This window comes from Amblyomma maculatum, chromosome 4 (assembly GCF_055883805.1).
Source record: "Amblyomma maculatum isolate TAMU_Amacu chromosome 4, ASM5588380v1, whole genome shotgun sequence".
NCBI classification, from domain to species: Eukaryota; Metazoa; Arthropoda; class Arachnida; order Ixodida; family Ixodidae; genus Amblyomma; species Amblyomma maculatum.
In genome coordinates, this window is record NC_139347.1 from 108,036,006 (window position 1) to 108,057,187 (window position 21,182).

Consider the following 21,182-nt stretch of genomic DNA (forward strand, 5'->3'; position numbering starts at 1 on the left):
CAATTTTGCGCAGAATGCGAACCGATCTAGATACATTCGTGTGTATTCTGTTTAAATGAGGCATTCAGCTGAAATGCTCCGCAAAGTGCACGACAAGAGCTTAAATCAACATACCCTGGCTAATATAGCGTCAATTAATCAAACTGAATAATTTATTATCCCAGTATGTTTTGTTTAAAGGCGTATTTCGTTTTACCAACGTTCAATTTCTGTCAAAATTGTAAAGTAACACTAAATATTTATACCTCCAATTATTTCTGAGCACTTATACTCGACATAAGTCAATCAACGGCATACAGTCACACTGTAGCGTGAAGTGCAATTTAAAACCACAAAAATTATAAAAGAAGAATTAAGAACTAAAATTAGTCCAGTTCAGTTGTACTCGACATATGCTATCCAACGATGCATGACATAATGAAATGTGGTAAAGTTAAATATAATCACAGATATATAGATAACAATTATTTATTTCGCCTTTCAATTCGTACAATGCAATAGTCGAACATAATCTTTCCAACAATATATGACAAAGATGCAGCGTAAAATATTAATTTATTACAGTTGACCAATTTTAGCATTATTTATATTCAGAGCTAGTAAGCGCTATTATACTTGACGCACAATATAACGCTATGACACTTGTAGCTATTATAACCTACATAGGCTACACAGCCACTGCGGACATATTCCGTATACAGCAGGTGTGAGCCAAGTAATGCCAATCATTAACATTAATTGCTCCGGAGTCTAGCGTAGCGAACCATATCAAGAGCACAAAGAATCTGTATTACGGTGGAAAGTCGACGATACCGCAAAATGATCACAAAACTTATTTCATCCTCGCCCTCGTGCGCATGCTGCCGCAGTCGAGTAACAGGATTGGAAGCCAGAAGAACCACTTCCAGCGCCTGTAGCGGCATCGAGATCCGGCGACATGAGCGCCATCAAGTCGAAGCGTGCGCCGCGTAGGGCATAGTGAACACTACCCAATATACTAGTACACTATAGCCTAAAGTGTTAGTCTCCAAGTCTAGGATGACGCACATCCGCAATTTTCCTGTCTTAATTATTGAGCTGATTGCTTTTGGACAGTTACAGAAAAGAGATGAGGTCGACTTAAGGCCCTTGATCTTAATGAAGGGTAAATTGCCCTTGGTCATTTCAGGCGCAGTACGTGCATGTAGCATGTGCTAAGGTTCCAAGGATAGAACGCAACATTGCTTAGTCAAAACATGTTTTGGTCTGCGCATAAGCTCTCAGTAGTGTGAACTTGTACTCTTGAGTGGTCAGTATACTGATGTCCTGTTAAAACCACCAAATAAAAATGGTCGTGGGACCAGGTGTACTGATTAGTTTTATTTACCCTATTTTGTAGAATTGTGAATGCATAGCCAGGCTAGGTAATTGGAGGTGGACAGGCGCTGCGCGAGAAAGGTGAAGCGCTTTCCTTTTTATTGTTTTATTCACGGCTCTGTTACATTGATTTGTTACGTAAACAAGGTTCATGGTTGGTGGTGTCGCCGAGGAGGTAAGCAAGAGCTGGGGTTATGAAGAACAGCAATGTAGGTAAAGGAACATTTCTAACCAATTACTTTATTCACAGTGAACCTGTTAGTACGTCGCGTATCTAAAACAAAATTCGGAAGATTAGATGGGGATTTCAAAGCCGTTCTTTAGCATTTAAATAATCATTTTCAGATTATTTCTGAATGTTGCTGTGCACCTAAGGAGGCAACCGTCAAGATGGTATTATCTCACATATAAAGCCGTTTATATGCAAATACAGGCAATAGTGACTTCTAAGATCACCCAAAATGAAAATTAGGGACGATTTGCTCACTCGTGGTAGGTTGGAGGGTTGCCAAGCCTGGAGAGGAAGAATTTAAAGAGTATTAATACAACATCTCGCCTAAAACAATTAAAACAGACACCACTGTATAAGAGGAGTATCAAGGCGAAAACTGCGCCGTGTGTCTGAAGCCTCTGCTACCTTCCTGATGGCGGGTTCCTGCATCTGCCTGCCGCCTACAACAGATGGTACACAGAAGAGGCACCGCCGTGGCTTAGAGATAATAAAGGGGAGAGAGGGAAAACTCCTTCCTAATTTTGCAGGCCAGAGATAGGAGAGATAATATAATACAGGTTGAGATATAACAAAAGTCAGATATAAAGAAAAAGTGGGATCTGACAATGGAATCTAATAAAGTTGAAAAGAAAACTGAATTGCCTTCTCTTTGCTGCATAAGCGAGCTGTCTTGCACGTCTCTGCTAAACGAATCAGAAGTAAACCATGCCAGCTCACTATCCAGCAGGAAATGGTGCTTATTTTGGAGCGACTATGAACCAGGGATGCGTAATTCTTGCGACTTCGCTGAAATATCGACAATGTGTAGGCCCAGGAAACTCCCTGCTTCATATCGAATATTACTTTCAGCAGAAGGGCGTCCACTGAGTACTACCTGTTCAAATGTCGAGTTCTTATTACACATTTAAAAATCATGGTCGAGGCTGTTGCATTTTGAAAAGGTAGTTTTCGAGGCACACTGGTATACGTATGGCCACTAAGCCACACGGGATAAGATAGCTGCACATTATTATTGTCTAAATATTTACGCTCCTATGGTGTAAACAGAAAATGTACTGTAATCTATGGCTACTACTGACTCAAAATCTTGGTGAATGGTACACCGTCGATGTTAGTTTGAGGAGGTTTCCAATGCGCACATTGTGATTGGTCAAGAGCAATACTTATTTCTGTAATTTTAGCATCTGATAATACTCTTTAAAAAAATCCTTTGCGCTTTCGGAGGAGTGTGATGCGCTAAGCAGATGTAGGTCTAACAATCTGAAGAATTCTGTGCGCCCTAAAATACACCGTTATTCTCGCCGGGGTAGTGCGGTGGTTAGGGCGCCCGACTACTGCTCCCAAAAATGCGGGTTCGAATCCCTTACTCGGCGGTGCTTTTCGATGGCGGTAAAAGCACGGCGCCCGTGTTCTGGGCAACGCCAGTGCACGTTAAAAACCCCAAGTGGTCGAAATTTCTGGAGCCCTTCACAACGTCGTCTCTCATAGCCAGGGTCGCTAAGCTGAACACACTGTTGTCGGTTGCGAGGAAAAAGAAAGATCACCCTGCCTATTTGGAGCTAAAACGAGGTATTTGCTTTTTGTGGAACACATGCCACGTTAAAAACTTTTGTAAACCTCGACTTCCCGAGCGACTCGTTATTTAGCATATTATACCAAATTCGGCTGCATAAAGCTTTGTTCGCCCAATGTGCTATATAGAGCCTCCCCATTGTCATATGAATGCATACATAATGAACGCCTGATGAACTGGTGGAACAAATGCGTGCACTTCTCGTAATGAGCTCTATGTTTGAAGGGCTGCGTCGGTTTGTTATTACACGAGCATAATTTTCCATGGTTGTTAGGGGGGGGGGGGGGGGGGGGAGGGTGGGTTGCCCATGGCCCAAGATAATTCCTGGAGGTAGCTTCGTTCAAGAACGGTGAAACACCGACATTATTAATGGTTAAAAAATGTTAATTTTGTTTACCCGTTATTAAAATTTACATTACAAAAATTATAGATATCAAGCGTTTGTGATATCATTTGCGTTTGTTTGAATATATATTCTTTATTTTAACCTGATATCTAGTAGCGCAAATTGACTTTATTACGACCCAGCACTTAAGTACTTGCTGAACGAGAAGGCGCTATGCTTGCACATCCACAGCACCAAGTTAATCCAGCCAGGCTCCGACAGTATGAGAGGGGGTGGGGAAGAAACCTAACTATAATGCAACCAGGCAGAAAGATAGGCAGTGGGAAAGGTTCGCATAAGGGGGGTGTTGGGGTGTGATGGACCACGGCGGAGTTTGTAGAGATATAGCCGTGCAGCCGGCATGATGCCTCTGTTCAGCTGTATTTATCGCGAACGTGAGCCTCCCTCACAGAAAGACTGGGTGATTGCCGGACTAGAGTTTACAGTCGAGGCGTGCAGTATTCTTTTGTTCGATGGGGGCGCAATAAGACTGTCTCAACCCACTCTCTTTGAATGCGCCAGAGCCTAAACGGTGCCTGGTTAAGTTTCACGAGAGAGCTATCTAACTAGCGTTATAACGGAGTGTATTTTGGAGACCATTACAGCTACATTCGTGCGGTAAGTCTTCTCCAAACATCTACTCTCCGGAGGATTTAATGCTGTTATGTAGCTCAATGTTCTGGAATATAATGGTACAAAAGAGTTTTGAGTACACAAGTGGTGAAATCAAATTCTTTCCGCAGGCTCACCAGGAATATTCATTACAACTCTAAGGGTCTCTACGTAGGAGTATCCCATTTTTTTAGTTCGTGCAGGCAGAGGTTTGAGGAAGATTATCCAGAGCCTGAAAAAGTAGACAGTTCATGTGAAACCAAGACCGAAAATCATATTCCGGAAATATTAAAACAGTGTCAGATATGAAAGTCTCTTCATTTCGAGCTGCCGTGATCATCCTTTAAGCATGTATTATTTACAGTCATTAACTACTATCTCTAAGTAAGGCTTGAAACAAAATTACAAACAATCCACTGTCTATCCGAAAAGAGCCACTAATAGTACCCCACATACTCTAGAACGAGGCGACGCAGTATCCGAGACCATTATATAATTTCAAACGTTTTATCCGCTTCTGTAAGCAGCAAGCACAAATCACCGCCACCGACAGGTCGAAGCGGGAGCCGTACGTACTCAATCTAGACGCGGGACATTGGGCCGCACATAACGCGTAATTCTCAGAACGAAAATTGCCTGGGCGCACCATGATGTCCAAGAAGCATGAAGACGAGCAGTTTCACCCCTCATGGGACCCGTGCATGCACACAATAGCCGCCCGATTCCGATTGATGGTGTGAGCAGCCAATAAACCGCAGAGAGTCGAAGTAGGAGAAACCAAGGGTTTAGAAACAATGAGAAACGCAAATGTACGCTTTGCTGCTATGCACAGAAGAGGCGCTTGCCTCGCGCCAAACAGGCACTGCTGTTTCATGACCCGTAGAACTGAGGAGTGGTTAAATCCCATGCGACCGCGCTGCTTGTAGTTCATAGGGCAGATAGAATATAGAGAGAGTGGCACAATGAACCAAGGTTCTCCTTTACTTGAAAATAATATTGGAGAAAACAAAGAAGAAAAATCAAGCCTCGGATATTGCGATGCTTCGGCCAGGATTTACAACCTCCGGTATTGCGCTAAAGAGTTCAGAGAGGGCTGTTCTCGGTTTCTTTATGATCTACCTCATTGTACGAGTTGCTCAATGCTCCAACTAAACTCGCGCGCATTTACACCGCAGAAGCGTTAGAGAAGGGTTGCACCGCTAGCTTGCCAGATTAATGCTTAATGAACCTTATAGGCACTCCTGTGCATTGCTAGTTAAGTTTATACGCCCCGTCCTGGTGTTTGCATGTGCTCGAGGCTACTTTCGTGAACAAGATTCCCCTTTCCTCTCCAGCAGGATCTGTACGATCTTGCGATAAGAATAATTAATTGAATACGCGATGGTTTGTACATTAGGCATCGCCTGGATCTAATGATACAGCTCATGCAGCCAGGTAAATTCGCGTGTTAACATTCGGAGCATTTATTGTGACACTATGCTACGGCTAGTCACCGAATTCAGATGTTTAATGTGCTTAAGATAGGCTGGTACATCGGTTTACAAAAACGAAAGCTTGCTTAACGTTTGAGTTTGAAGAGGGGCATGTAGCAAGACATGTACAGCTTTGACTGATGGCAAGGATTATTAATGACACCAAATTGTTTGTGTTACTGAGAGCTGAACAGGTAAATATGTATGAAATATTTGAGCTGCAAATGGAACAAATAAATTTTCACGCACTCAGGAACATGTCCAAGAGCGGGTAGAAAGCGCTGTTAGTATTGTATTAGCTAAGCCCGTTGGCAGAAGGCGTTCAACCAGTGACTTCCGCACTTTCATTTAGAAACGCACTCGTAACTGAGACGCGTATAAAAAAAATATAGAAGATTCTTTTTCTTTATCTCTTGCATTGTCTTAACGTCATTGTTTACAGCTGAGCGCCACATTTTATTCTTCAATATAAATTAGGCTCACCTTCAGTCCTAAAGCCCAACCGCTATTTTCGGTACTCTTTCCATGTAAAGTACAATAGAAAATGAGGTTCATAAAGCTCACTCTGTATTTCCGAAAATATCGAAATGGCGATTGGTCTCTCTTTTTCTTAATCCTCCCAGACTTTATGGTAACACTACGATAACCCTAGGAGCAAAGATCTGCATCCAAATGATATTGCTCAAGTCAGACGAACAAACATTTGACTCAGGCGCGCTACTCGAAATGGAAATGCACGAAGCTTGCGACATTAAAGAACGAAGCCAACTACAAAGCGCATTTCAGTGAATTATGCCTTGACTCTTAGTTTATATCTCTTTCTTCTATTACAAGTAATTAGCGGAGGAACCTCACACTTACGTCTGCTTTCCCCTCATTCGTAGCCGATGACAACGCAGGAGCCGCAGTCCATATCTGTGAGGTTATTCAAAAAAAGTTGGAAGTTTGTTCATGCGTTTTCGATCTAACAGCTAAGGTAAGTGTTCTAACAATATCTGCATGATCGTACCTTTGGAAGATACAAGCATAAAATACGTTGAAACACAATGCAGATTTAAATTTTAGATTAGAGTACCGACACACTAGACTACTGTTCATTAACGTTCCAAGAAAACATTTTGCGTACGTCCTTCAGCATAAGGTAACCCTAGTTCACATCCCCGACAGAACTGGCTTTTATCTAACGCGTTCCCAATCTTGTACTATTGCTTATTTACACCGCTGCCTAATTATCTAGTCTATTACTCTTGAATTCGTGATAAACCGCTCTGCGGACCTCTTGCTTTTAAAACATCTGAAATATTTATACTAGAGAGTTATCTACTGCATGCCCACCATGTCCACAAACCCGGACACATATATATCTACTACTGCGGGCATATAGCCCGACCGCGATTTCCGAGCCGCTGCTCGCTTTATCGTATAACTGCAAGATAACAAAATATTGTTACTTTCCCACCGTCGCGATCGAGATGTTCCTGGTAATTGAACAGGACAGAAATGCTGGGCGTCTAGACAGCAACACGGCTGTTACTGTTTTTCGTCGATCTTTCGTGCAGAACATATATACCCACTGTGCGGGACTAGTGACGATGCATCGCAGGCTCAAAGAACAGAAACAAAATTATCTTAAAAACTAAGACATCCTCAGGCTGCTTAAAACAGGGTGAGCGCGCCTTTTCTCTTAACGTTCTTTTCGTATTATTGCTTGCGTCTTCTTCATGTCAGGTAAAGTGCGTAGAGATTGCATAACGAATATTCATGAACAATGTACTATATAATATAATAATATAAAAAGAATAAGAAGGTCAACAATGAAGAAATTTTTCCTTTGCTTTGTGTATCTTGCTTCCACGTTTTTTAGATGTCAGATATTATATTTGAACATAACCATTCATCCACTTTGCTGCGGACGTATGGAACTGTCGCCTTGAATCGCATAAGAACCTCAGCTAAAAAATACCACGGGAGAACGTTTGGCTCAGCCAACATGAACACTTGACTCGTTCTTATTGCGCATCAGCGTATACAATGTACTTACATTAATTTAATGAATCAGAACGATGTGAAGCACACAAGGTGCACTAAAAAATTTATAAGGCGTTCGTTAGTATGGCCTTTCAAAATTTTATAGTTCTGTTAGTTCTTATATATTTCTTGAAACGTGAACATACAACAGAAACCCTGTAATGTGTTCGGACAATCATTGCATACACAAAGGTCATTTTCAGCCCAGCGTCAAATGGTGCACCAAAATACAGAGAAAAAGCGAGTATGGATCAACCAGGATAATTTTTTCAGTTAACGTATATCATCGATATTTGCGAATGCGGCATTCCTTGCATAAATGTCGAGACAATTACTGCATAGTGCACATACATGTCGTGCATGTACGTACATGTCGAAGTGAATGGCATAAGAATCAGATGTCCAGCAAAATTGGTTTTTGAAGTTTTCATTGTGTTAATACCAGCTTATAGGACTAGCATCGGACACCAATATACGGTAATATCCCGAGTCACCTTCCACCCCGATATCCTATGATAATTATAGAAAAATGGGGTGAGCCACGTATCAGGCAGAAAACAATACAAAATGATACAGCTGGAATATTAGACGTTTTTTGCTTGAATATAGCGTGACGTTAGACGAGATGCACACGTATTTATTGCAGGGATGCAGTTTTTTTTTCACCAGAATGTGTAAATAGTGTTTTACTGTCAGCGAAATCCCCTCCTTGCATAGCGCGAGGGTACCTCCACACAAAGTATTGTAGGGCTAGTTAGCAAAATATCTGAAGAATAAAGCAAACACAAACACAATAGACTAGAGCGAGAAACGCAGTGGTGATAAGGAAGAAAACCGTCAGTTGCTAGTCAGCGCTGTGTCTGTCGCTCTGCTCGTTTAGTGTGTTTGTCCTGAGAAAACGATCGAGACAACCGCTAGTACGTCCAATGGTCTTATGAAGGCCATCTGGCAATTTGATTTCGGGCACATGTATATCGACGCAGCATACCATGGTACAGAGATGTAGTGACTCCCTTTCCGTGTCGGGCTATAAACGTCTTTATGTTTTTTGCAAATTAAATTATTGTTAGTTTCCTTAATATGATTCTTTTTCTTTCGCACGACCGTTATTTAACATTGGGCCATAAAACTTTTAGACAATGCGTGAAAAAAACAGTCTTCTCTGTAACTTTTAAGCTCTTTCGACGCTGTCGAGTGTATTTTTTTAACTCGGGAAGCTCACGGTTTAGGTGTTCAGGTATACTAGATGAGTCGTTGGTTTCGACATAATACAATACAATACAATAATAAGTTTATTTCCAGGTTCAACTGGAGGGTTTCCCGGATAAAAGCTGCCTTCGCAGCTTGACAGTGTCCAGGAAACCCTTACAAGCAGCAGCAGACGAGTGGTGAAGGAAATCTCCAAATCTGTCATATGTACAGTAGTCACATTGAATAACAAAACATTAAATACACACGGAAATTCACAATAAGCTTTAAAGTAAATGACACAAAGAGAAAAACAGTTGAAATGCGCAGTTTTTAAGGGAAAAATGTCAACTGGGCAAACATTCAGCAATCTACAACAGAAGCATAAAATCACATTTGAACAAAATATTTGCGCACCTCGGCTTTTGTGTATCCTATTGTATTTTGATAAGTGATAATCAATATTTTGCCTAAATTGGGGCATCGGCGATGACTCAGAGATGTGTGGTGGGCCGTAATATTACGCTAGAGGATTTTACACATATGTTCAGTAGTTACACAATATTATAAGATATATGCTTATGAAGATGTCAGAAATGATCTAAGCATCTAATGCGCAGCAAAATGTGGCTTCTCAAGTTTGTCCTGCGCTCGGAACGAGTGAAAAATGCTGCCATTGAGAACCAAAAAGGTTTGTATCTGAAAATAAATTGCGAAAACTGCAAGCTTCCTTAAGCAGGATATGTGGATATATTGAGTGTTATGGTGCAGTTATGCAATATATGGAAAATACTTTAAAAAGGGCATTCACATTTTGTCCAAAAGTTCCAGGTGTGTCGATCTGGGCTCGCAATAAAGATGAAAAGGACACAATCAATCAATTTAGAGCACTGAATATGTTCTGATATAACATTATGATATCGTACTACGATGGTCCAATAAACAAAAACGCTCTATACTTGCGATACGTGCTCGCATGACCTTGAGTTTTACGTGGAAGTCAATACCTATCTGTACGTCCAAAAAACCATAATGAAGCAGGAACATTCAACTGACCTCTTCTACTAACAATGCCCCATAACCACTAAGATGCACATGCACGAACAACTTAAGCCGCTGCTATTTCGCTTTGTTGAGGGCACATTTAAAAAAATTCGAATCCACGGCGTTGTGTTGAACAGTACGCCATACGCTTTTACAAGTAGGTGAGTACGTGATCGCACTGTCGTAAGCAGTCTGCCTTTCTGCTTCAGCGGTGCTTTCGCTGTGACTGTCCAAACGTGAGAGCTTGGATTATGAAAATTAGAGCCAGCGAAAGCCGGTACAGAGCAAATAAGACTTTTATTGGGCGCTGGTGAACTAGAAGAGCAAGCGCTGCTAAGCCAAGAGAAGAGCTAGTGAAGGCAAGGAGACGAATACAAGCGTGCACTAGAACAACAATCTGGTTACACTGTGGCTATATATGTGTATATATGTGTGTATATATATATATATATATATATATATATATATATATATATATATATATATATATATATATAACCTCATAATTTTAGTATAAACACATTTGTTTCAGCACACATATTTTAACTTGAAATAATTTACTCTGTTCTCTATACCTGCTCCTACAATTATTTATGAGTGGCTTGAAAGTAAGGCGAGCTCTTCAGAGGCATAAAAGCGTCAGCGTATTGGAAAAATTCTAGCAGATCTACCCGCGTTAACTAGGCCATTCGGACCAGACTGTTTAGTTGAAATGATAGGGCTGATATTTGTCCCAGAAATTCAGATATTTGTCAAACTAAAGTAGCTCCTGAAATTGATATACTTGCATCTTGAGCATCTAAGTAAGAAATAAGCCATATTCTCTCGATTATTGTGACATTCAGCGTCGTAACGAAAATGTTCACTGCTTATTACTACACGCCACCGCATCAGCTGAAAACCCGTGTCTTTTTCAGTTCACGCTGTGATAATGCTCTACCTTTAAATTGTATGGCTATCTTCACAGCCGGTTACAACGTGTTCGCAGGAATGGACCCTTTAAAAAGTGTCTCCGCCAGGAATCGAACTCCTATTCCTCCGATCAGCAGCCGAGCGCGCCAACCACTACACCATGCCCGGGTCGTGACAAACCAACCGTAATACTACACTTCCTACAGCTTCCGGCTGCAACAGACGAGGTTATTTACAGCGCTTTTGGTATTTTGCTTGAGACAAAGATTATAAAATAATGAGTTGCCTTTGCCGCAACCTTAAGTTTTGTTGCAATATTGTTTAAATAAATTACTTTATAGCTTGCTTGCCATTTACCTTGTCAAAAGAGAACCCGGATATCATTCGGAGGAGTTATGCTGCGAAGACGTTAAGTTACACTAAAGAATTTCGATTCACGCGGTGGGGGAGAGTATGCGAATGTCTTTAAAAAGATATCCTATTTCGACTCGGACATATCCCTTCCCCGCCCGCCGTACTCGTCCACCTGATTACACAAGTCATTTTCTGTAATGCTGACACTTTACAGCTTGTCCAGAAAAATTTAGGCAGTACTGATTTTCATTCGTTGCTCAAGAGCAATTAGGACGAGATAAGCGCTGCTCACTTTTTATTGAAAATCACTAGGAACTCCATCTGTCGGTTAGCACGAAAAAAATGTCCTGCATAACTAATTTAGACAAATGACCAAGGGTGGAGGGGCGATTATCATAGGTTGAAAAAAGAATAAGTAAACACTGAGGGCTAATGATGAGAAAAATGGCTGTTAGTAATGATAAGGATGACTTTATGTACCTCTCTTGAAAAACAAAATGGCTCGATATTTCGCACGTGGTGTTGAAGTTAGAGGATATTAGAATATATTGACCCTCTTTTTTTTTTACTCTTGGCATTTGTAGTGTAAGCAATTAAACATTGAATAAAAAAGTGCATAACGCGCTTATCTTTTCCCTTTAATACTTTTAGTATCCATTTGCGACATGCTAATGAGGTGGTCGATAATGCTGTTCCTTTTGTTCTTCATTTACGACGAAATCTGCTGCTCTTTATTGAACACTGAGCAAACTGAGAGAGAATTTACGGACTCATTATGAAGCGCACCTGGGATATTAGACCGTAAGGTAGCGAGCTGTTTAACACGAGAGACGAATCGCGAGTGTACATTTTGTCCCCAAACAGTGTCGCCACTTATATAGTAACGAAATGCGTAAATATAGATCATCATCATCATCATCATCATCATCATCATCATCATCATCATCATCATCAGCCTGATTATACCCACTGCAGGGCGAAGGCCTCTCCCATATCTCTCCACTTAACCCGGTTCTGTGCTAGCTGCATCCACTTGACCCCTGCGAACTTCTTAATCTCATCCGCCCACCTAACTTTCTGCCGCCCCCTGCTACGCTTTCCTTCCCTTGGAATCCAGTTTGTTACCCTCAGCGACCATCGGTTATCCTCTCTTCGCACTACATGTCCTGCCCATGACCATTTCTTCTTCTTAATTTCCACTAGAATGTCGTTAACTTGAGTTATTTCTCTGACCCACTCTGCACGCTTTCTATCTCTTAATGTTACCCCTACCATTTTTCGTTCCATAGCCCTCTGGGTTGTCCTCAACTTAAGTAGAACTCTCTTGGTTAGCCTCCACGTTTCAGCCCCATAGGTGAGTACAGGCAAGATGCAACTGTTGTATACTTTCCTCTTGAGCGATACCGGTAAGCTGCTAGTCATAATCTGCGAGTGCTTGCCAAATGCGCTCCATCCCAATCTTATTCTTCTTGTTATTTCCTTTTCATGGTCCGGATCTGCGGTTACTACCTGTCCTAAGTAGATATATTCGCTTACTACTTCCAGTATTTCGCTACCTAATGTAAACTCCTGTTCCTTCCCGAGGCTGTTGAACATTACCTTAGCCTTCTGCATATTGATTTTCAAGCCTACCTTTCTACTTTTCCTGTCTAAGTCATCAATCATTATTTGCAGTTCATCTCCCGAGTTGCTTACCAAGGCAATGTCATCAGCAAATCGCAGATTACTGAGGTATTCTCCATCTAGCCTTATTCCTAACTGCTCCCATTCCAAGTCTCTGAATACTTCCTCTAAACAAGCTGTGAATAGTACTGGGGAGATTGTGTCTCCTTGCCTAACACCTTTCTTTATGGGAATTTTGTTACTTTCTTTATGCAGAACTATGGTTGCTGTGCAGCCACTATATATATCTTCCAGCACTTTCACGTACGGCTCGTCTACCCCCTGATTTCGCAATGCCTGCATCACCGCCGAGGTTTCAACTGAGTCAAATGCTTTTTCGTAATCAATGAATGCTATGTATAAGGGCTGGTTATATTCCGCGCATTTTTCTATCACCTGATTGATGGTATGGATATGATCGATAGTAGAGTACCGTTTCCGAAACCCTGCTTGATCCTTTGCTTGATTGCAGTCTAAGGTTGTCCTGATTCTATTAGCGATTACCTTAGTAAATACCTTATACGTAACAGACAGTAAGCTGATTGGTCTGTAATTTTTAAGGTCCTTAGAGTCCCCTTTCTTGTGAATGAGGATAATGTTTGCATTCTTCCATGCTTCCGGTACCGTCGATGACACCAGGCACTGCGTATACAGGGTGGCCAGTTTTTCTAGCACGATATCCCCCCCCGTCCTTCAGCAAATCTGTAGTTATCTGATCCTCTCCAGCTGTTTTCCCCCTTTTCATAGTTTCTAGTGCTTTCTTGACCTCGTCCTTCGTCACTGGTGGAACGTCTGACTGTTTTTCCCTGACGCCAATCTCATTACGGTCCTGACTACTTTGGCTACTGTAGAGATCTGTATAGAACTCCTCGGCTACTTTGACTATCTTGTCCATATTAGTGATGACGTTGCCCGCCTTGTCCCTTATCGCATACATCTGGTTTTTGCCTATGCCCAATTTCTTCTTTACCGCTTTAAGGCTTCCCCCGTTCCTTACAGCATGCTCAATTTTCTCCATGTTATACTTCCTTATATCGGCCACCTTGCGCTTATTGATTAGCTTTGATATCTCGGCCAATTCGATCTGGTCTGTTGGATTGGAAGCTTTCATACTCTGCCGTTTCTTAATCAAATCTTTCGTCTCCTTAGACAGCTTACCGGTATCCTCTCTAACTATCCTACCGCCTACTTCTACCGCGCACTCAGTAATGATATCTCTGAAATTATTGTTCCTTGCCTCTAGGGTAATGTCGCCATCCTTAGTTAGAGCTGAATACCTATTCTGTAGCGAGATCCTGAACTCTTCTGCCCTCCCCCTCACCGCTAATTCGTTGATGGGTTTCTTTCTTACTAATCTATTGCGCTCCTTCTTCAGATTTAGGCTAATTCGGGACCTCACCATCCTGTGGTCACTACATCGAACTTTCCCGATTACCTCTACATCCTGCACAATGGCGGGGGTTGAACACATTATGAAGTCGATTTCATTTTTAGTCTCTCCGTTAGGACTTTTCCATGTCCATTTTCGGTTCTTCCGTTTGCTGAAGAAGGTATTCATGATTCGTAAGTTATTGCGCTCTGCAAACTCAACTAGTAACTCCCCCCTGCTATTCCTAGAACCAATGCCATAGTCACCTACTGCCTTGCCTCCTGCCTGTTTTTTCCCTACCTTGGCATTGAAGTCGCCCATTAGTACAGTATACTGCGTCTTTACTTTTCGCATTGCCGATTCTACATCTTCATAGAAGCTTTCAACTGCCTGGTCATCATAACTACATGTAGGTGCATAGGCCTGTACAACCTTCAGTTTATACCGCTTATTAAGCCTAATTACGATGCCTGCAACCCTCTCATTAATACTATAGAATTCATCTATATTACCCGCTATATACTTATTGACAAGGAAACCTACTCCTAGTTGTCGCCTCTCTGGTAAACCTCGATAACACAGTACATGCCCATCCTTCAGTGCAGTATATGCCTCATTCGGCCTCCTAACCTCACTAAGCCCTATGACATCCCATTTCATGCCCTCTAGTTCCTCTAACAGCACTGCTAAACTAGCTTCACTAGCTAGGGTTCTAGCATTAAACGTTGCCAGGGTCAGTTTCCAATGGCGGCCTGTCCAGCGGAGCCAGGCTTTCTTAGCACCCCCTGCTGCGTCACAGGTCTGACCGCCGCCGTGGTCAGTTGTTCCGCAGTCGCTGGTGACTGAGGGCCGAGGTTTTATGGAGCTTATCATAGGAGGTTGTGGCCAATTACTGCACCAGGGTGGCCAACTCCTGTTCTGGTGAGGGAGTGCGTTGCCAGAGGTGTTCACCGGCATCAGGTTGCACCCCAAACCTGTATATGCAATTCCATCGACACGCGGATTTTTTTTTTTTTTTTTTTTTGTCATCCGGTGGAGAATTGCGCGGCACCGGGATTTGAACCCCGGTCCTCTTGCATGCAAAGCGGATGTTCTACCGCTACGCCACCGCTGCGCCTAGATTGCCAAATATTTATTTTGCACAAGTGAATGGCACACTGTGCGCACGGCAATCTCATAATTTAAAGCGGAAAGCATGAAAACAACCTTCACGTTAAGTCAAATATATAGCATAATTTTAATTAGCATCATATACATCATATACGAGCATTACTTTTCATTTTTTTTATTATGCACATTTATGCACTGACATTTTTTCTGCAAAAATGCAGTTACATGTAATAAAAAATTTGGCAATGGAAAAGAGTAGAGCTCTTTTTGGAACACTGTGGCATGTTGCAGTTTGTATGCAGAGCTTGGTAATTATTTTTATTTCTAGCAGCATTTTCACACCACACCACCGCATCGCACATTGTGAGCAGCCTTTAGAAGAGAACATTATACGTGTTCCGATCTATTCAAGCTTTCGATTCAATACAGCGGTATTTTGGGATTCAGTTTTATCATTTAAGTGAGAATTTTGTGCAGGCAGTTCAGTTTCACTTTAAGCAAATAATTAGCCAGGTAAGTACAATTTAAATGTTATGCATAGACGTCTACGATACAGGTTGGGCCTAGTCACCTCTGCCAATATTCAAAAAAGAACAGGCTCTTCGGTCATGAATAGAACCTTTTACTTGATATTGACGCTACCCTAGAACAACTCAAGCTAGCTTTTGTTTTCATCTTTAATGGCTAATTACATATCTTTAAATAATCGAGTTCTTACTCATTGGCTGCCGACTGCGATTGTATTAGGCAAACGGGATGAGCGCCTTTAGGAACTACTTGATAATTGTTGCCCTCGTGATACGTCATACGACATCCTTTCTTGCACGTTTTTAAGAAAGCCCGCACAAAACAAGGGTTCAACGCTGCTGAACCAAATATTGAGCGAAACCATTAGCTGCGGGTGACTGGGCGATCTTCTTTTTCTCTTTTTATTCTTCCTCAGCCCACATATCAAGCCCCACTTTAACCAATACGTATGAACGTGCCTTAGTGGCCTATAGGGGTAACGCGAATGCCAGGGTCCTAGTAGGCCGATTCGGACATAGCCGCTCATGTGAAACGAGCGGCCCAATTGTAACGTGATGTCCTCCTGTGATGTCACTTGGCTTGCGCATGCGCAGCTGTGGCTTTTTATAACGATGGAGCACACGCACGACTCGGAGTTGACTAGCCTAGTGAAGCTTTTCGCTTCAAAAATAAAACAACAAAAAGCGGTGTGCATTTGCGCTCTATTACTTTGCAGTTTTGAAGCTTACATTCAATGAAAAATTACGGCTGCAGAATGGCTGTGGCCAGATCGGAGCGATAGGACATTACGCTGGTTGCACCAATTTATTAATCCTGCTACTGTCGCATGCCACCGCAAATGCATACCACTGGCCGCCTTTGGCCGATAAGATAAAGCATCGAATCTTCCAAAAGAGTTCCGAATGCACTACAGAATCTGCAGTGGAGAGATGCGAGTCCTTGAGCGTTGCTGCTGCACGCGGTACATCGCGCGCCGCTTGTCGAGCACAACCGCTGTTCCGTTAAAAGCATCAAAGTACGGGCGTCACAGCTAACTTGGAACAAGGGTTAAAAATGCAAATATTTGAGGTAGCCCAGGGAAATGAGTTGCATACAGCTGGTACCCTTCTTGCGCACCATAGGCAATATTTGTTTTGAAAATATTTCATTAGTTAAATAGGTTATTTTTAAATTTCATTAGTATTCACTTTTGATAATTAACGGCATTTTCAAAGTTAAGGGGCACCTTCAGAAACCCCCATTTTATGTTTTGTGATAAAGTCGCACGTGCCCCTTTTTTTCCGAACTTCAAGGGAAGACGGAGAATCAGGAACAATATTACGTGACTAGCTACTTCGCGCGGTAGGACTGCCCTTCTCTAAACGTTGGTTTGAGAGAACACACACACACACACACACACACACACACACACACATATATATATATATATATATATATATATATATATATATATATATACATACATACAGGGGTGCTGGCACTTGCTGCTATGCTGCTATTGACTTTTCGTTTTTAATTGCGAAAGCAATACTACTTTCACTTTTCAGCCCTTCGTGTAGCAGCGAGGCGGTAGGTACCATTGAACTTTAGCTTGACCTTTGGCGCGCTGCCAAGCACAGCTGAGCAAAAGCAGGGGCCTCAACTCGCGCCGTCCACTCGCGAAGCGATAGCTATAATCCGCGGCCTAACTCCCACTCCTTCCACGAGCGGCGCTACAGCCGGAGTCACGTCATCCCATCTGCCGCAAAAACAGGGGCCCCAACTCGCACCGTCGGCTCGCGAGGAGGTAGCTACCAGCCGCGGCCTAACTTCCGCTCCCTCCTTGAGGGAGCCATACAGCCGGAGTGACGTAGCGCTCCCTCACGGAGGAAGAAAATTTCGGACAGCTGGCGGCAGAGTAAAATGAATTTGATTTAAAAAGGGAAAGGAGAAAGGATGCACATAAAATCCTACAGGCTGATTACCATAACATCTGTTATGTACAGGTTGGCCATGCAGGCGGTGAAATTAAAGGTGCAAGCATTGGTAGAAAGTAACAAGAAACTCGGAAACTTCAGAACGGCTTTAGAAATGATAGGCGCTTAGATGATAGCCTGTTCGTGCTTACCCAATGCATCGAAATATCTAGAGTGGAAAATAGACTTTTGCATTTGGCCTTCCTGGACATAAACGGGGCGTACGACAACGTAAGCAGGGAACTCCTGTGGAACATATTAAAAGAAGAAGGCATCGGTTATAAGATAATAGAATTCCTACAGGAAATATACCGGGATAACAAAGTAGAAATTGCGTGGGAAGAGATAAGAAGTACGGAACATGTCAAGTATGCAAAGTATGCAACATGTCAAAGTATGCAAAGTACAGGGCTGTCGCTTATCACCGCTGCGGTTCATGCTTTATATGATAAACCTGGAACGGAGGATACAAGACAGTAACCTAGGTTTTAACCTGTCATATAGATTAGGGGGAAAGGCGGTAGAGCAGCGCCTCCCCGGTTTGATGTATGCAGACGATATTGTGCTGCTAGCTGAGAGTCTGGAAGAATTGCAAACTCTAGTTAAGTATTGCGGAGATGAAGGGGACGCTCTAGGCTTCAGTTTTAGCGCAGTTAAGTCGGATCTGATGATTTTCAACGGCTCAACTGATCAGGGTCTTAAAATACAAGGCCATGAAATACCCAAAGTAGCAGAATACAAAATATCTGGGGGTATGGGTAAACGAAGGATTGGCATACATTGGAAAGCATGAGCAATCACTTAAGGCCGAAGGACGAAGGAATGCCGGGATAATGAAGCATAGGGCATTGTGGGGATACAACAGGTATGAGGTTTTGAGGAGTATTTGGAAAGGAATTATGGTGCCCGGACTTGCTTTCGGAAATGCGGTTTTGTGCCTAAAATCAGAGTTACAGTCGACATTAGAAATAAATCAGAGATCCGTTGGACGATTAGCCCTAGGTGCCCACGGAAAAACCACAAATGAGGCAGTACAGAGAGATATGGGCTGGGCATCTTTCGAAGTACGGGAAGCTCAGAGTAAAATATTGTATGAAGAACGCCTGAGGAAATTGGACACTAACAGATGGGCAGCTAAAGTATTTAAATACCTGTACTTAAAAAGCGTTGACTCACAATGGAGGAAAAGAACTAGGAAACTAACAAGTAAGTATGCTAGTCACAAGGACAGAGAAATAAAGAGCATTAAGCAACAGGAGAAAAATACAGAAGGTCAAAATTGGAAAAATTCGATGGAAAAGAAACAGAGTGTGGAATTACACCGAAAGTGAAAAATACAGATCAGGAAGGAAGATTTCTTTGATAACTCAAGAGGCAGTGCCCTACTTTTTGAAGCTAGATCAGGGTGCCTTAGAACACGCAGCTACAAAAAAAAAAGTTAACAATGGAGATGACGCATGTGCTGTATGTGGTAACTCCAGTGAAACCATTGACCATATTATACTTGAATGTAATGGTGTCCATCCGAAAGTTGATGCAGGCGCAGTCACTGTTCCTGAAGCTCTGAGATTTACAGATACTAGTGGCCGGGTGAATAAACCAGCGGTGGAAACTAGCAAAAAACGACTAGAAGATTGGTGGTTCAAAAGCAGAAAAGTGACATAATGTTACAAATGTAGAAATAAAAATTTAATAAAAAGAATGATCGTTTAGTTAACCAATCTAAATCAATAAATAAGATGTAGGTAGAAAAATGAGCATGATAGCTACTGCTACCACCCCGTTTCAAAGGGGACGCTCCTATATTCCATCCATACATCCATCCATCGTCATCCCTGAGACTGTTATGAGACCGTTTAGAACGACGTTTGGGGCGCCGGTTCGGGTACAAACCGAGAGTTAAGCGCAACGCTGATCTACGGCCGGGCGGAGCTGCAGTTGTGCCACATGCTCTTAAAGCTAAGAAGAATTATGGGGCTGCAGCCGCAGCTACCGCCGGGGGTGCAACGTTGGATACTATAGGAGGTGGCCTAGTGGCAGGTGGAACCAACGCAGTCTACAGGGATGCTTTCATTTCTGCTGGCGTAAAGAATGCCGTTGCAGCCGGTGCCGGAGTGGCAGTTGTAGATTCTGCCTTAACCTCACCCACAACCAAGTATATCGTTGCAGCCACGGCACTTCTTGCCTCGCTACTAGTTATACATAGAATAACTAGGTAGCACCCCGCAATAAACAATAGTTGAACCACATGCCGTGATCAGAGTGAATCACTGCATAACCATAAGCATAACCACAAGCACCACAACCAGCTACACCACCAGCTGAACCTAGGCATAGCCATAGCTATTGCTTTCGCAATCACCAGGCTTATCCAAGCTAAGCCACTGCCAATTTTTTGTGATCCTATTTTATAACTTCATAAGTGGGGTATTTGTTACATTACAGTTTTTGTAAATCCGGATGCCATGGAGTTCTTGCAAGGTTTCAGTGTTTATATGCAAGTGTTACGCCGCGGCAGTATGTGATAATTACCGGAACGGACCCACTCCACCGCTCATGTCTGTGTTTGTTAATACTTCAGCCCCTTTACTAAGAGCCAATTTCCTAGAGAGAGTGCCATCAGAACTTGCCGCTTCCGAAGTGATATCGCCACGTGCCTTGATTTTTCCTTTCTCAGTCTCCGCAGACATGACCTAATTATTACAACTTAATCTTTCCGCGAAGCTCGTTACAGAAACAGAGCATCGTTGTTGTTAATGTCTTATGATACGAAGGGAAACAACTGTCACATAAGGTGCATGAGCAGCCATGACACTCAACTTCAATGCACCCTGCAAGTATTACATTACTATGTTAATGCACCATAACTTTTCACACATGAACGCAATAATTTTCCAACTGAATGCGAGGCGATAACCGCAAGGTTTAAGAATTTCTTGTTCTAAAAAACGTTGACTTCATCTTTTTTCTTAATCCTCATTTTCACACTTCCCTAGCGCAGTGCTATAAATTTTGCACTAAGAACAACTTCTTTTAGTAGTCAGTGCAGTAGGTGAACCTCTGAAGTCTTGCTTGTCCACATACCAGGAACAGACTAAGAAGTGCAGATGAGGAATGTGAAAAAGCATTGCAACATGCATTTTTAAAAGATATTCTAATTTTATTCCAATTAATGGTACGCGATTTGTGATTCCACTACGCACCGCATGAGGCCTTGTTAAGTCTAAACACATTCGTTTGATACCATGTTTCCAATTCATGCTTTTTTACGATGCTCCTCCAGATTTGTGTACTCATTTCTATTTCTATGTTATATAAATAGACTCAAACTTTCCTATCCATGTCTATATGTATCTAGTTATGAAGAAATTTGCAGCACAGAAAGAAATCTTCATTTTATCT

General features: G+C 42.2%; 1 long non-coding RNA gene across 5 annotated transcripts in view; it reads right to left on the minus strand.

Annotated features, from left to right (window-relative positions):
- Positions 1–21,182, minus strand: part of LOC146191927 (uncharacterized) — a 49,029-nt gene that overhangs the window by 8,585 nt on the left and 19,262 nt on the right. For 3 of the 5 annotated variants that reach the window (XR_014706711.1, XR_014706710.1, XR_014706714.1), the window contains 3 exons: positions 6,492–6,545; positions 4,296–4,390; positions 1,844–1,870 (listed from right to left, as the gene is read on the minus strand). This is a non-coding gene — a long non-coding RNA (uncharacterized LOC146191927). Of the gene's footprint in view, positions 1–1,843; positions 1,871–4,295; positions 4,391–6,491; positions 6,546–17,932; positions 18,131–21,182 lie in introns of those variants that run through there. The other 2 variants (XR_014706712.1, XR_014706713.1) reach the window with 2 other exon arrangements.